The 12,820-nt window shown below is 38.9% G+C and overlaps 2 pseudogenes; one reads left to right on the top strand and one right to left on the bottom strand.

Annotated features, from left to right (window-relative positions):
• Nucleotides 1-1,910: 1,910 nt before the first annotated feature.
• On the bottom strand, nt 1,911-2,961 carry LOC143640912 (olfactory receptor 52N4-like; annotated as a pseudogene).
• Nucleotides 2,962-10,955: 7,994 nt separating this feature from the next.
• On the top strand, nt 10,956-11,944 carry LOC143391424 (olfactory receptor 52P1-like; annotated as a pseudogene).
• The last annotated feature ends 876 nt before the right edge of the window (nt 11,945-12,820 follow it).

Raw genomic sequence — 12,820 nt, 5'->3', positions numbered from 1 at the left:
GGCTGGAAATGTGGATCAGTGGTTAACCACCTCTGAGTTCAATCTCCAATACCACAACAAACAAACAAAGAAAACAAAACAAAAAAGAAAAGAAACATGGATTCTTGCAAGTTGAACAACAAAATAAATTAGCTCTTGAATTCTCTATGGTATGTTGACATTGTTATGGGATGACTATTACTTCTGGTCTCTCACCTACATGATAATTTATTAGGACCTTGCATAGTATGCAGAAAATATTCAAGTAATTCACTTAATTTCATTTTTAGCTCAAAGGTAAAAAAGTAACCATCACTTTTCATGCCCATAAGCCTTAACCTATCAAAATATATGTATTAATATGATTCATAAATTTGTAATAGTTTTACTTATTCCTTTGGAATGTGCACTTTTTAAAGCCTTCTTAAAGAAAGTTGACAAACTGTTGGTTCAGAAGGAAAAAAAATACATATGCACATGGCTCAGACTGGGAGTGACCTAATCAGACAGCAGTCATCATGTTTTTTCATAAGAGGTTCAGTGACCAACACCTAATTATAGGACTGATTTTGGAGTACAATTTCTGGTTCCATCTTTAAGAATTTGTTGGGAAAACTGAAGATTTGGGGAGTGATGAGAAAATACTGTGCATGTTTTCCAGAGTTAAATCACAGTTATTAAACCGGAAACTCCATTTGCTATTTGAAAATAGCAGTTTGGATTATTTGACTCCAGATCACTAATTTCATAAGATTCAATTTTGCGGATGATTGCTCCAGCATCCAATTTGTTCTTTTCATTTTTCTTTCCTTCCTTCCATCCTTCCTTTCTTCTCTTTCTTCCCCCCTGCCACGATGGGCAAAAGGTGCAACTTATGCAGTCCAGGGGGGAAATAAAGAATGTCCACTTGCTTCCGCCCCTTTCAATGCTTTATTTACTCAATTTACTCATTGTGATTTTACCATATAGGCTCTTAATCAAGAAAATTACAATCCTTAATGCTGGGCTCTGCAATAGACATAATCCATTCATAGTGAACAATTCTAGATTAATTAATTCTAAGTACCGCAAACACACTTAATCATGACAGACTAATAACAGACATTCCCCCTGCATGCTGAGTTGTGTCAGATCAAAAGTCTCAAGCCTTAGGCTTTAAGTCCAGCAGATGCACACTCACTCAGACCACGGTGATCAGGGCAGGAACCAAGGCAGGCTTCTCCTGGGGTAGAGCTGAGGGCTGGTTGAGGAGTGGGTCATAGGGAGAAGTTGTGGCTTTCACCAGGGTTAAGATGTGACTGTAGAGTTTGAGAGCAGTGAGGACCATGCAGAGGATCAGGCAAATGATGACAAGTGATGGGATGTGAGTCCAGGTCCTCATCAGGCTCTCCAGCTTGTGTGCATCAGTATTAGCTGGCTGAATTATCTGTTCATATGCTCTATGATTTATACTAAATTTGGGAGCTTTTGACCCCACTTCAATCTTATCATTAACCACTGGATTTCTCATTGACATCATTTACCCTGGGGTTAAAACATCTGGTCTGGTGGTTCCCACCCTGATTTTCACCTTTCCCTCTTATCAGGCACCTTTCCCTCTTACCTGGTGAGGGAAGCCTGCCAGAGGCTTCACTCTGAGTTTAACAGGGTAGAGGAAGTAACTTGTTTGTGCCTGAGGGCCATACCAGAGGGCTCCCTTAGACATGCCTGGTGAGACTGCAGATTTCAAACTGGAGTTTTTAAAATGCAGTTGCTTAGGCTCATGCCTAAGGCCATCCTCACACCTCCTTCCCTCCATTCCTCCTTTTCTCTCTCTTTCTTTCATGGAAAATAATGTTGATGAAACTTGAATTATAAAAAAGTATTCTTTTAATAAAATTCCTATTGAAGATGATTGGCATGCCAATGATTTCTGTATTAATGAGTGTGGATCATGCATCATATTCATTTGACAAAACCATGTAACTACTTCTGGAATGGCTTCTGCCTAACCCCATACAAATATATTTTTTATCCCACCCATACAAGTATTTTTCCCTTATGTTATGAAATTTGATGTCCTAGAGACCTGAAAGAATTCGTACAACACAATCTCATATACTCTTGATTTTCACTCCACAGGCAAAATGTTCATTGTGAGGATCAAAACAGATAAACATTGGGCACAATAATGTGGCAAGATGGATGAATCTTGGGGCTCTCAAAATGATGGGTGAAAAAAAAAAAGAGAAGAACACGGGGATGTGGAAGGAAACAATGGCACAGATATGGGCAGTGCAGTAGCTTAAGGCCTTCTGTTGAGCATGTCCTGAAAAGAGGCTGATTGCTGCAGGGAGGATCATGGCGTCAGAGACTGAGATGAACAAGATGTCAAAGGCTCAAAACAAGAGGATCAATATGAGACTGTAGGTAGTATTGAATTTGGTATTGCCACAGGATAACCTGATTATTGACATATGGTTGCACTAAATATGAAAAATAATACTGCTTCTGTAGTAGGGCAAGTTCTTGCTGAGAAAAATGAATGAAATGATAAGCAATAACCTCTGAGAAAGGTGAATACCATGACCTTTGCAATAATTAGACTGGTGAGGATGATTGAGTAACACAGAGGGTAGTAGAAGGCCATTCAGCAGTCCAGGGCCAGAAGCATAACCAGAATCCATCCCCGTGAAGGCGGGGACAGGGAACATCTGGACCACTTATCCAAGCTTACTTCCTTGAGAAGGAACCAGAATACACTGAGGGCTTTAGAGATTATACTAGAGAATATGACAAGGTCAGTTAGAGAAATCATAGCCCAGAGTAGTACATGGGCCTGTGCAGGGAGTCCTCAAAGTGAATGAGGTAGAGGAGTCCACAATTCCCAATCATAGCCACAATGTACATGAAGCAGAATGGGAAGGAAATCCACATGTGCCTGTCCTCTGATTCTGGCATCTCATGAAGAATGAATGAGGCAGGCAGTGCAGTGGTCCACATCTGAAATCCCAGAGACTTAGAGGCTGAGGCAAGAGGAGCACAAGTTCAAGGCCAGCTTCAGCAACATAGCAAGGCCCTAAGCAACTTAGACAGACCCTGTCTCAAAATTAAAAATGAAAAGGGCTGGGGATGTAGTTCAGTGGTAAAGCACCTCTGGGTTCAAACCCCTAGTAACAAAGGGGATGGGAGAAAATGAATGAGGCAAGCCTGGGCAAGAGAAGATAGCAGATTAGAGAAAGGACACACTTCCCAGAAGTTTCTTAGCACCAGATTTTTAGAAAATGGGAAGACTGCTCCTCTGTCGGGTGGGTAACTAAGGAACTCACTGAAAATTAGTGTTGGACAACAAAAGAAACCATAGAAACACAGCTAGTCAGAAAATTCAAACAGAGCATAAGAAATAATATGTTAGCAACATGCCAGTCATGACTGCTGAGGAGAAGGGGTAATGCAGGCAGAGAGAAAGGAAGGCACAGTGGACAAAAAATTTAAAAAAGAAAAAACAATTGGAGCTGGGGATGTGGCTCAAGCAGTAATGCACTTGCCTGGCATGCATGGTGTGCTGAGTTCAATCCTCAGCACCACAACAAAATAAAATAAAGATGTTGTGTCCACCGAAAACTGAAAAATAAATATTAAAAAATTCTCTCTCTCTCTCTTCTCTTTCTCTCTCTCTTTAAAAAAATGGACTTGGGAAACTAATAGAACAGAGAAAGAGGCTCATCTTAATAGATTCAGAGTTGGTGGGAGAAGTGGCTGCATGGAAACCAACCAAAGCACGTAAGTCCAGCAGTGAATAGTTTGACCAGAACAAGGGTCACCATCTCAGGAACAATTCATAATGTTGTGTAGCAGTGAGCAGAGACAGGAGGCCAAGAATTCATAAAAGAAGTTTCCAGTGAAACCAGGAGTTGCCTACTGTGACCCTCAAAATATGCCTAAACCAGAGAAAACTGTGCTGGAAACTGCATACAGTCTCTGAATACCAAGGAGAAAGAACTCCCTTTCCTGCTGGTACCCCATAAGAGATATTGGGAAGATTCCAATAATAGCCACATGGGAGTATCCGCACTCCAGGGATGATACCTGGTAATGATACCTGTACTGGTATTTGTAATAGTGAATGTGAAACCTTGATGGTTTAGTCCTTCCTTGTACTCTAAAAGTAGATTTTACTGGAGACCCCTGAGATCCAGATGTCTGGCTGAGATCAACACCTCCTCAGCAATAGGGGTCATGGATCAAATCTCAAATACCCAGTAACAGAGTTCCAAAGGTCAGCCAAAACTAAACCCAACTACTAGAACTTCCATTTAGGACTATGCACCATCCCAGCCACAGGAATACACAATTTGTCAGCACTCCTGTAGTTCCTCCTACCCACACTGGGAGACAGGAGGCTGAGAGCTACTACAACCAGCTTTGGCTCCTAGTCACTATAACCGAAAACTAGGTTAGAAACACAAAGATGTTAGACTTCTCACCACCAGCCCTTTAACCAAGAGCTGTAGAGTCTAAAAATAAATATGAAGAATCAAAATTCATCCTTGCCAACCATTTTGACCAGCTCAATTAAAATAAGTCCTTATTTCTAATTAAGTTTTTTTTTCTCTTTCCTGGGTTCAATCTCTAACACCATAAAAAAAATTTTTTTTCTCGTTTTCATTTTTTCCACATTCCCCCCATTTTGAATTTTTTACATATTTAAATATTTTTATTTTTTAAAATATAATTTTATTATATTTTACATTTTTCTGTTCTGCAAATTTTGTGAGTGAATGTATGTGGGTGTGTGTCTTCTCACTGCACAGACATGTTCAAAAATATATTTATTTATATTTATATATTTCTATATATATATAGTTGTACTTCTATATATTTTATATACATAAAATATACATATATATTTTTTTGTACTTCAATAACAACCCATAGTAACTCTGGGAGGATGGAATTGTAGTTTGTACTTCTCTATATCTATCTATATATATATATATATATATATATATATATATATATATATATATATATATATATAGAGAGAGAGAGAGAGAGAGAGAGAGAGAGAGAGAGAGAGAAACTTATACAGTTTTGAATGCAAGATAGGCAAGTCCAAAGTCCACAGGCCATGTAGTCAGGAAGTAAAGATCACAATAAGTTTGGAGTTTGGAGCCTCCCCAGGCATGGGATAAAGCTGGCTTCTACAGATGCAAATCTCTTCTTCCTCAAGGAAAGTCTAAACCCCCTTTACAGGCTTTCCCTCTGATTAAGTCAGGCCCATGCCCATACCTTCCCTAAGTCAGTCAGTCTGATTAAGGTGTTTCAGTACATCTATGAAATCCCTCTGCAGCAGCACCTCTGTTAGTGTTTGAATCACTAGGAGTTATATGTATGTGTATGATTGTTTTTTTCCTTCCATCTTCTAACACTCAAGAGAAACTGTGTCATACTCCTTCTTACACGGAAACAGAGAGGGAATCCAGGGAATGAGTGAAGCCTAGCCAAGCTGGAGCTGTTGTATTATTGATAGAATGCACCATCTAGGACTTTCCTAGAACATGCTGAGATTTAGACTTGTTTAGGGAAGAAGAATAAAGGAATTTCAAAAGTTTATGTCTTCATTGTCTTATTGTTTCTTCTCTTTTAGTAATAGAAATGATTTGGATTAAAGGTTTCTTGGAGGCATCTTCAGTTCTAGATAAATTAGGAGTTTTCATGGCAGGGTTCTGGGAAAGGAGAATTACTACAAGCCTGTTCTCCTCAAGGTTGTTAAGATAACTTAGTAAAATGCCAGGTGCAGTGGCCCATGTCTGTAATCCCAGCAGCTCTAGAGGCTGAGACAGGAGGATTGAGAGTTCAAATCCAGCCTCAGCAATGGCAAGGCACTAAGCAATTCGTGAGACCCTGTTTCTAAATAAAATACAAAATAGGGCTGAAGATGTGGCTCAGTGGCAGAGTGTCCATGAGTTCAATCCTCCGTACAAAAAAAAAAAAAAAAAGATAACTTAGTAAAGATGATAGTAATTACTACACTATTCAGTAAAACTCAGCAGTAGCTCAGGGAAAAGAGAAATTTGAGGAGGTCAGTTAATCAAAAAATATTTTTAAATATTCATTTTCTTAGAGTTTGATCTCTTGACTAGCAATATCAGAATTAATTGGGAACTTGTTATAAAGGAGAGTTTACGGTTCTTCTCCTAATTTACTGAATCAGTATGGAATTGCAGTATGTACTTTAACAAGAATTATGGGTCATTTTGAGTACAATAAAACTTGGACACCTCTGGCTTAGAAAGTATCTTAAGAACTAAAATCAAGCATATGCATTGACCAGAACTTTGATCTAGTCCAGCTGTGGGAATGCACTTAACAAGATTAGATCGCCTTAGATATAAAGTAGTAGGAATAGAAAATAACCAGAGAAGTACTGGACAATTATGAGGACACTTCCTGTGGCAAATTGTAGAGAGAGGTTATAATTCTATAATGATAATTCTTGGAAGCCTCTTTGCATAATGTCAGCTTCAAGTTATGTAAGGAGTTTTTATTTGTTTTGTTTTATTTTGTGAGGATATAAGGGAGAAGAAGAGTTTAATACACTTGTTCATGTTCTGAAGAAGGTTTGAGGTGAATGCTGGAGTGAATTATATTAGTTGTTAAGTCCAAAACAAATACATATTTTATGTATTGGAGTACTAGTACTAAGAGTAAAGGAGTTGTAAGCTTAAAGCTGGATTGTGAGAACCAAACTGCTGCTATGTGACAATGGCCAATTGGGGAGCATGTGCAATAAGTTGTCTAAACTAGTAGAGTCTCAGGAAGAAGAAACCAGAAGAATGGACCCAGGATAATCACAAAGGAGAACCAAAGGAATAGCATGTTCTGAATCCTAGGAAATGGAAACAGAGGGATCAAAATTGAAGACTCAGTGGCCCTAAAATGTTAGATGCCTTTGGGTAAATAGTGCTAGTAATGATATTTGAGGACTTAACAACCAAAACAAAACAGACAAAAAGTTCCAAAGGAATTGACTCAAATTATGCCTTACCTGCCTCTTTAGCAAAAGTTGCTCTTTCAATTCTACATTCTGTCCTGGTCAACCAGAAAAGTTTGAATTCACAATTTCCTAGGAAACACAGACCTCCCTAGATAGGATTAATCTTAAACCTAGCGCCACCCATCAAATTCTCAGGAGGCTGAAAGATGGAGTCAGTCAGTATAACAACCTCTGAGCCCGTGTCAAATATTTGCATGTGGGCAGACATTAGTAATGCTCTTCTAATCTTCAAAGGATGCTTTTCCTGTGCTGTGCCTTCTTATTTCTCCTCTCCTGGAGTCATGTAAGTATGGACTAAGAAAATACTCTGGAGAGGGCATTTCTTAGCCTTAAAGAGAAATGAATATGTGTAATTGGTTGTGGGAAATTTTCTTTGAAGCAGGGACAATGAGGTTTAAAGACCAGGAAAGGAAATTTTTCTGAATAATGTCTCTGTGATATGGCATTTTAACTAGAAGGCTTCCTAAAAGAGGAACTATAGTTTGACATTAGGCTGAGTCCTTGGAAAGGGAGGTTCAGCTCAATGCTGCTAATAAAGGAAGAAGCAAGAGATGTCGAGAAAACTAGAGAAATGGAAGGTACTGTGAAAACAGTTCAAGGCATTTACTATGCTACTCTTGAAGTTACTAATAGGAAATCATTTCTTAGCACCTAAGAGAAAGTTCTGTGCCCAGTGAGACAGACTATGAAGGTCAACCAAAAGAAATTTGGCAGAGGAATCAGTGGAACCTAATGACAATGTTCAACTCCCTGACTCCCAGCAATCCCAAGATGGACAGAGGGAGCCCATGTTGAGCTTTCTCTGTCAGACAAATTGGCAGCCTTTGGTCTGTGCAGCTTCAAGGCATGAAAAGTCTTTCCTATCCTTGGTGCCCCCAACTGTGATATTAGAACTTTTATCTTGCCCAGTGCAGTGGTGCATGCCTATCATCAAGAGCTCAAAGCCACCCTCAGCAACTTAGTGAGGCCCTAAGCAACTTGGCAAGAGTTTATGTCAAAATAAAAAAATAAATAAATAGGGCTGAGGTTGTGACTCAGTGGCTAAATAATCGTGGGTTCAATCCTTGGTGTCAAAAAAAATATTTTTAAAAGAAATGTTATCTTACTGAAGGCATTGGATTTAATGTCATAGTAAGAGTTGGATTATTGATTGGGTAGAGGAACAAGACCATAGAAAAGTGTGAGAATGGTCACAAATATCTGTCATTACCACAAAATATTTTGTACAAGGAATACGTGAGACTCCAGAGGTAGGAGATGGATAAGAATGCATGACCCTATAAAGGAATGGAGTCTATAATTTTTGGGTTTCCTAAGAAAGAAAAAAAAGTGGAAGGAACTGCAAATAATATTGAGTCATATCAATCAAGTTAGGAGCCATCTAGTCAAGTAGTAGTCAGCAATCTGTGCTCAATTCAGTTTTACAAGGAAAATAAATGTCATAAAGAACAGAGTCAGAGCCTTAATGTTCATGGACGAGCCTCAAAGAATTATCCAGCTAAGTCTTCTGTCCCTGGGTGAGTGACTTAGTAAGAAGACTGAAAACTGAGGCATGTATGGCATTTCTAATGAGTTAGTTATATGGCCCTAAAGGGCATACAGAAAAAAAAATTTAAACAATATCTGTTTATCAACAAGTTTGCCCTGCAACGGGACAAGTTGCCTTGCATATTAACTACTTATTATATATATTTTTAAAGCAAGACTAGATTCTATTTGGTTAAAAAGCTGCAAGGAACATGGTGTTTTGGATAATAGGTTACTGTCCCTTTACAATGAAGATGATGCTAATAGTAAATGAAGTTCACTGAGCACCTTCTGTGGATTAAAAACATCTGCAAGTTCTTTCTTTTAAATTATCACAAACTTGCAAAGTATTATTATTTCCATTTTACAGATCAGGGAAGTATAGAATCATAGAGAAAATTTGACTTTTTTAAGTCAACACTGCCAATAATGAAATATTGAAGGAAATACACAGATGTATTCCAAATTCGATATGCTCCCATGTTTATATTGTTTTTCCCACCATACCCTGACATTTTAAAAATTCCAAGATCCCATGCCTTTGAAATATCCTTCCTTTTCAAAGCACCCATGAAGGCAAGCGTGAGATGTGGCCTGCACTCTTCTCTGAAAATCACATCAATAATGATCATATATTTGCTCAAGTCTGTATTTTCACCTGGATACGTTTAGGGAAGATAAATGCATAGCTCAAAATGACTGGAAACCCAGATCTTTGCTGAATTTATTATCCTGGGTATAATTCACATAGCAGTGTGTTTGGGACCCTTCATACCAAACCTGTTATGACTCACAATCATTCCTCTCTCCTCTGATGGTCATGTGTTTTATTGTCTTGAGCTCTGATTAGAATAGAATTGTTACCAAACTTGATGCCTTCTGTTTGTCTCTACGTCTGGGAGGACAACACACTAAACTAATAGTTGATCTCATTTAACAATATATTTGGACTTTTTGGTATTGTTTAGCTTCTTAAATTCCCTTATATTATAATTAAGGAATATCTGTGGTCCAAAAAACTGAGAAACCTCTTATTTTAATTTATTTTTCCAGTGTATGTATACACAGAGTAGCTGGTCTGTTAGGAATAGGAAAGTTTACATCTCCTTCCTCTTAACATGTACGCCCTCAGTGAGAAAGAGTTGTGGCAATGAATTGAATCCCCTATAATAACTATTTTCTCACTCCCTAATTTTTTTCATTCTTTTGTTCTAACTTTTACATTATCTCAAGCTTCTAGAATAGGGCTAGACAAATATAAGCTGCACCTTAAACACTCGTAGTTGTAAAAATAGATATGAATTTCCAAGAAGTGATGTTCTCATTCTCATCTTGAAAACTCCTGTTAAAATGATTTTTCAGTTTATATCCTAAAGTTTACCTCTCTGTTTCTTCCCTTTCCATTGCTTTCCATATTCAGCATAATTCCTTTTAGCACAGATACTCCTAATGGCAGATTGTGTTCTCTTAGGGCTACTGGTGTGGGAAAGGTAAGATAAGTGAAAGAATAATGCAAGATTATTGCCCAAAGAATGATAAGCCCAACTACAAGTCAGTGTAATCTTATAAAATCACTTCCTGCCATTGTGGAAAGGTGAGAATAAGGATCTAATTGTATTTTTTCTTTGAATTCACCAAGCACTGAAGATAAAATGTGAATAAAAGACAGATGAAAGAGAATACAAGAGAAGGTTGAAATTTTCTGTTTCAGAAATAAAATGAAGTAAAAAACATGCTTTTGAGATAGGCCAAAATGTTGGGTAAAGAAAACTGGGTATATAAGAACAGGTGAAACAGCTTATGCAGTTTTAGGTGAAGATTGAGCTGATACATGGGAAAATATTTGTTGATTAATGAAAAGACTGGAAGCTACTAGGCTAACTTTTACCAGGAACAATTTACCAAAAGACAATATCCAGGAACCAAATCCCAAATCAATATCTATTCCAAATTAAAGAACACAAAAATGAAATTCATTTTTATCCAGGAAACTTTATTTACATCTTGTGTTCTAGACGGATGGTCCTACACAATGTCTTCCCATATCTGTAAAATGTGAGTATTCAGTTATATTCCTCCAAATAACAGTGTGCATCCGTTTCTGTAAAGATGAGAGCCCCTAGATGGGAGATAATTCTAGTTTATTTAAAGGCCTATTTGAGCCCTTTCTCATATTTATTCATTTAACAAGCCTTATCTGTTAGGTACTATCTGAAGCTTTTTATAAGTATTAATCCATATGATTCTCTAAACTCTAATGAGTAGATACTAATTATTGCCATTTTATGGATGATGCAGCTTGCCAACCATTCTGTAGCTAATAAGCATTACTGTAGTCTCATTTATATTTCTATTCTGTGTTGTCTCTCCAGGTGGTGTGATGCTGTGAGGGGGTTTCTGATGAGAGAAGATGTCCAGCACTCTTGGCCACACCATGGACTCTCCTAATCACACTAACATGGACCCTTCTATCTTCTTCCTCCTGGGCATCCCAGGTCTGGAACAATTCCACATGTAGCTCTCACTTCCTGTGTGCTGCCTGGGCACAGCCACAATCATGGGCCGTATAACCTTCCTGGTTGTTGTTGCCACTGAGCCAGCCTTGCACAAGCCAGTGTACCTTTTCCTGTGCATGCTCTCGACCATTGCTTTGGCTGCCTCCCTCTCCACAGTTCCCAAGCTGCTGGCCATCCTCTGGTGTGGAGCTGGACACATCTCTGCCTCTGCTGCCTGGCACAGATGTTCTTCATTCACACCTTCTGCATGATGGAGTCTACAGTGCTGCTGGCCATGGCCTTTGATCTCTATGTGGCCATCTGTCACCCACTTCGCTATGCTACTATCCTCACTGACACCATCATTGCCCGCATCGGGGTGGTAGCTATGGTGCGAGGCTCCCTGCTCATGCTCCCGTGCCCCTTCCTCATCAGATGCCTGAGCTTCTGCCAAAGCCACGTGATCCCCCACATATACTGTGAGCACATGGCTGTGGTGAAGCTGGCCTGTGGAGACACCAGGCCTAACCGTGTGTATGGACTGACAGCCGCACTGTTGGATATTGGGGTTGACTTGTTCTGCATTGGACTCTCCTATGCCCTCATTGCACAAGCTGTCCTTTGCCTCTCATCCCATGAAGCTCGATCCAAGGCCCTGGGGACTTGTGGTTCCCATATCTGTGTCATCCTCATCTCTTACACACCTGCTGTTTTTTATTTTTTCACACACTGCTTTGGCCACCAAGTTCCACTCCATATTCATATTCTTTTGGCCAATGTCTATCTGCTCTTCCCACCTGCTCTTAACCCTGTGGTGTATGGAGTCAAGACCAAGGAGATTCGTGAAAGGGTTTTCAGGGTGTTTCAGAGAGGAGAAAGAACTGGGTTAAAGGCATCTGAGTGATTCTGTATTATAGAAGGGGTGTAGACCAAAACAACAACAACAAAAATAAACCCAAACTTTTCACGATTAAGAAATCCTCAGTATTTGAGACTGGAAAGAGACTTTAATAGTGAAATAGTGTTCTTTGCAGAACTTTCTAGATCATTTCCAAGAATGGTAAAAATCACAGAGGAGAGCAATGAGGTTTATCATTCTTCCTCTCCATCCAGGAACATGTAAACATGGGAAGATTCTTACCACCTAGATCGTACCTCAGCAATGAAAACAGTCACGTAGGCCCTGGAGAAAGGCTGCCCCACTGCAGTTCTAAAGGGCCTCTGCACAGCCCTGGCCCTCTCCCCAGTGCTCCAGGCATGGATTTCTAATTTCATACCTTACACTGTCACTGCTGTCTTACCATCTGCAAGGATTAGAAGATAAGTCACAGTTAAACAAAATTAGTTTTGTTATGTTTTTGTTTAAATATAATATTTCTCCATCAAGCTTTAAACACAGGAATAAAGAAGAGATCCACCAACACTCACAATATTACTAGCCATAGAGTGAGGACATGAAACTTAGATCCTTTAGTACAAGTCAGTATAACCATGGAGAAGGGTAGAGGAGTGGTCAGAAATAGCTCAGAATCTAGCCCACAAATAACATTCCAGTCTTCACTCTCTATGGTGTCAAGGTCCAAGTGACTTCGTGTATCACACTCTATCAATTTTCAAATATTCTTATACATTCATACCACAGGGAGGGATTTCCAGAAGTCATTGACTCTTATCTCCTGAACCTGTTAAGGACAGTGACTGATCCAAACCAATGAAAATGGAAAGTCTTAGTTATTTCATTCATTATTTATTAGCTTATCTATTTATTTTTAAGAAAAAA

This window comes from Callospermophilus lateralis, chromosome 2 (genome assembly GCF_048772815.1).
Source record: "Callospermophilus lateralis isolate mCalLat2 chromosome 2, mCalLat2.hap1, whole genome shotgun sequence".
In the NCBI taxonomy this organism is placed as follows: Eukaryota; Metazoa; Chordata; class Mammalia; order Rodentia; family Sciuridae; genus Callospermophilus; species Callospermophilus lateralis.
Note: the sequence above shows the minus strand (reverse complement) of the source record. Positions and strands in the feature narration are given on the sequence as shown.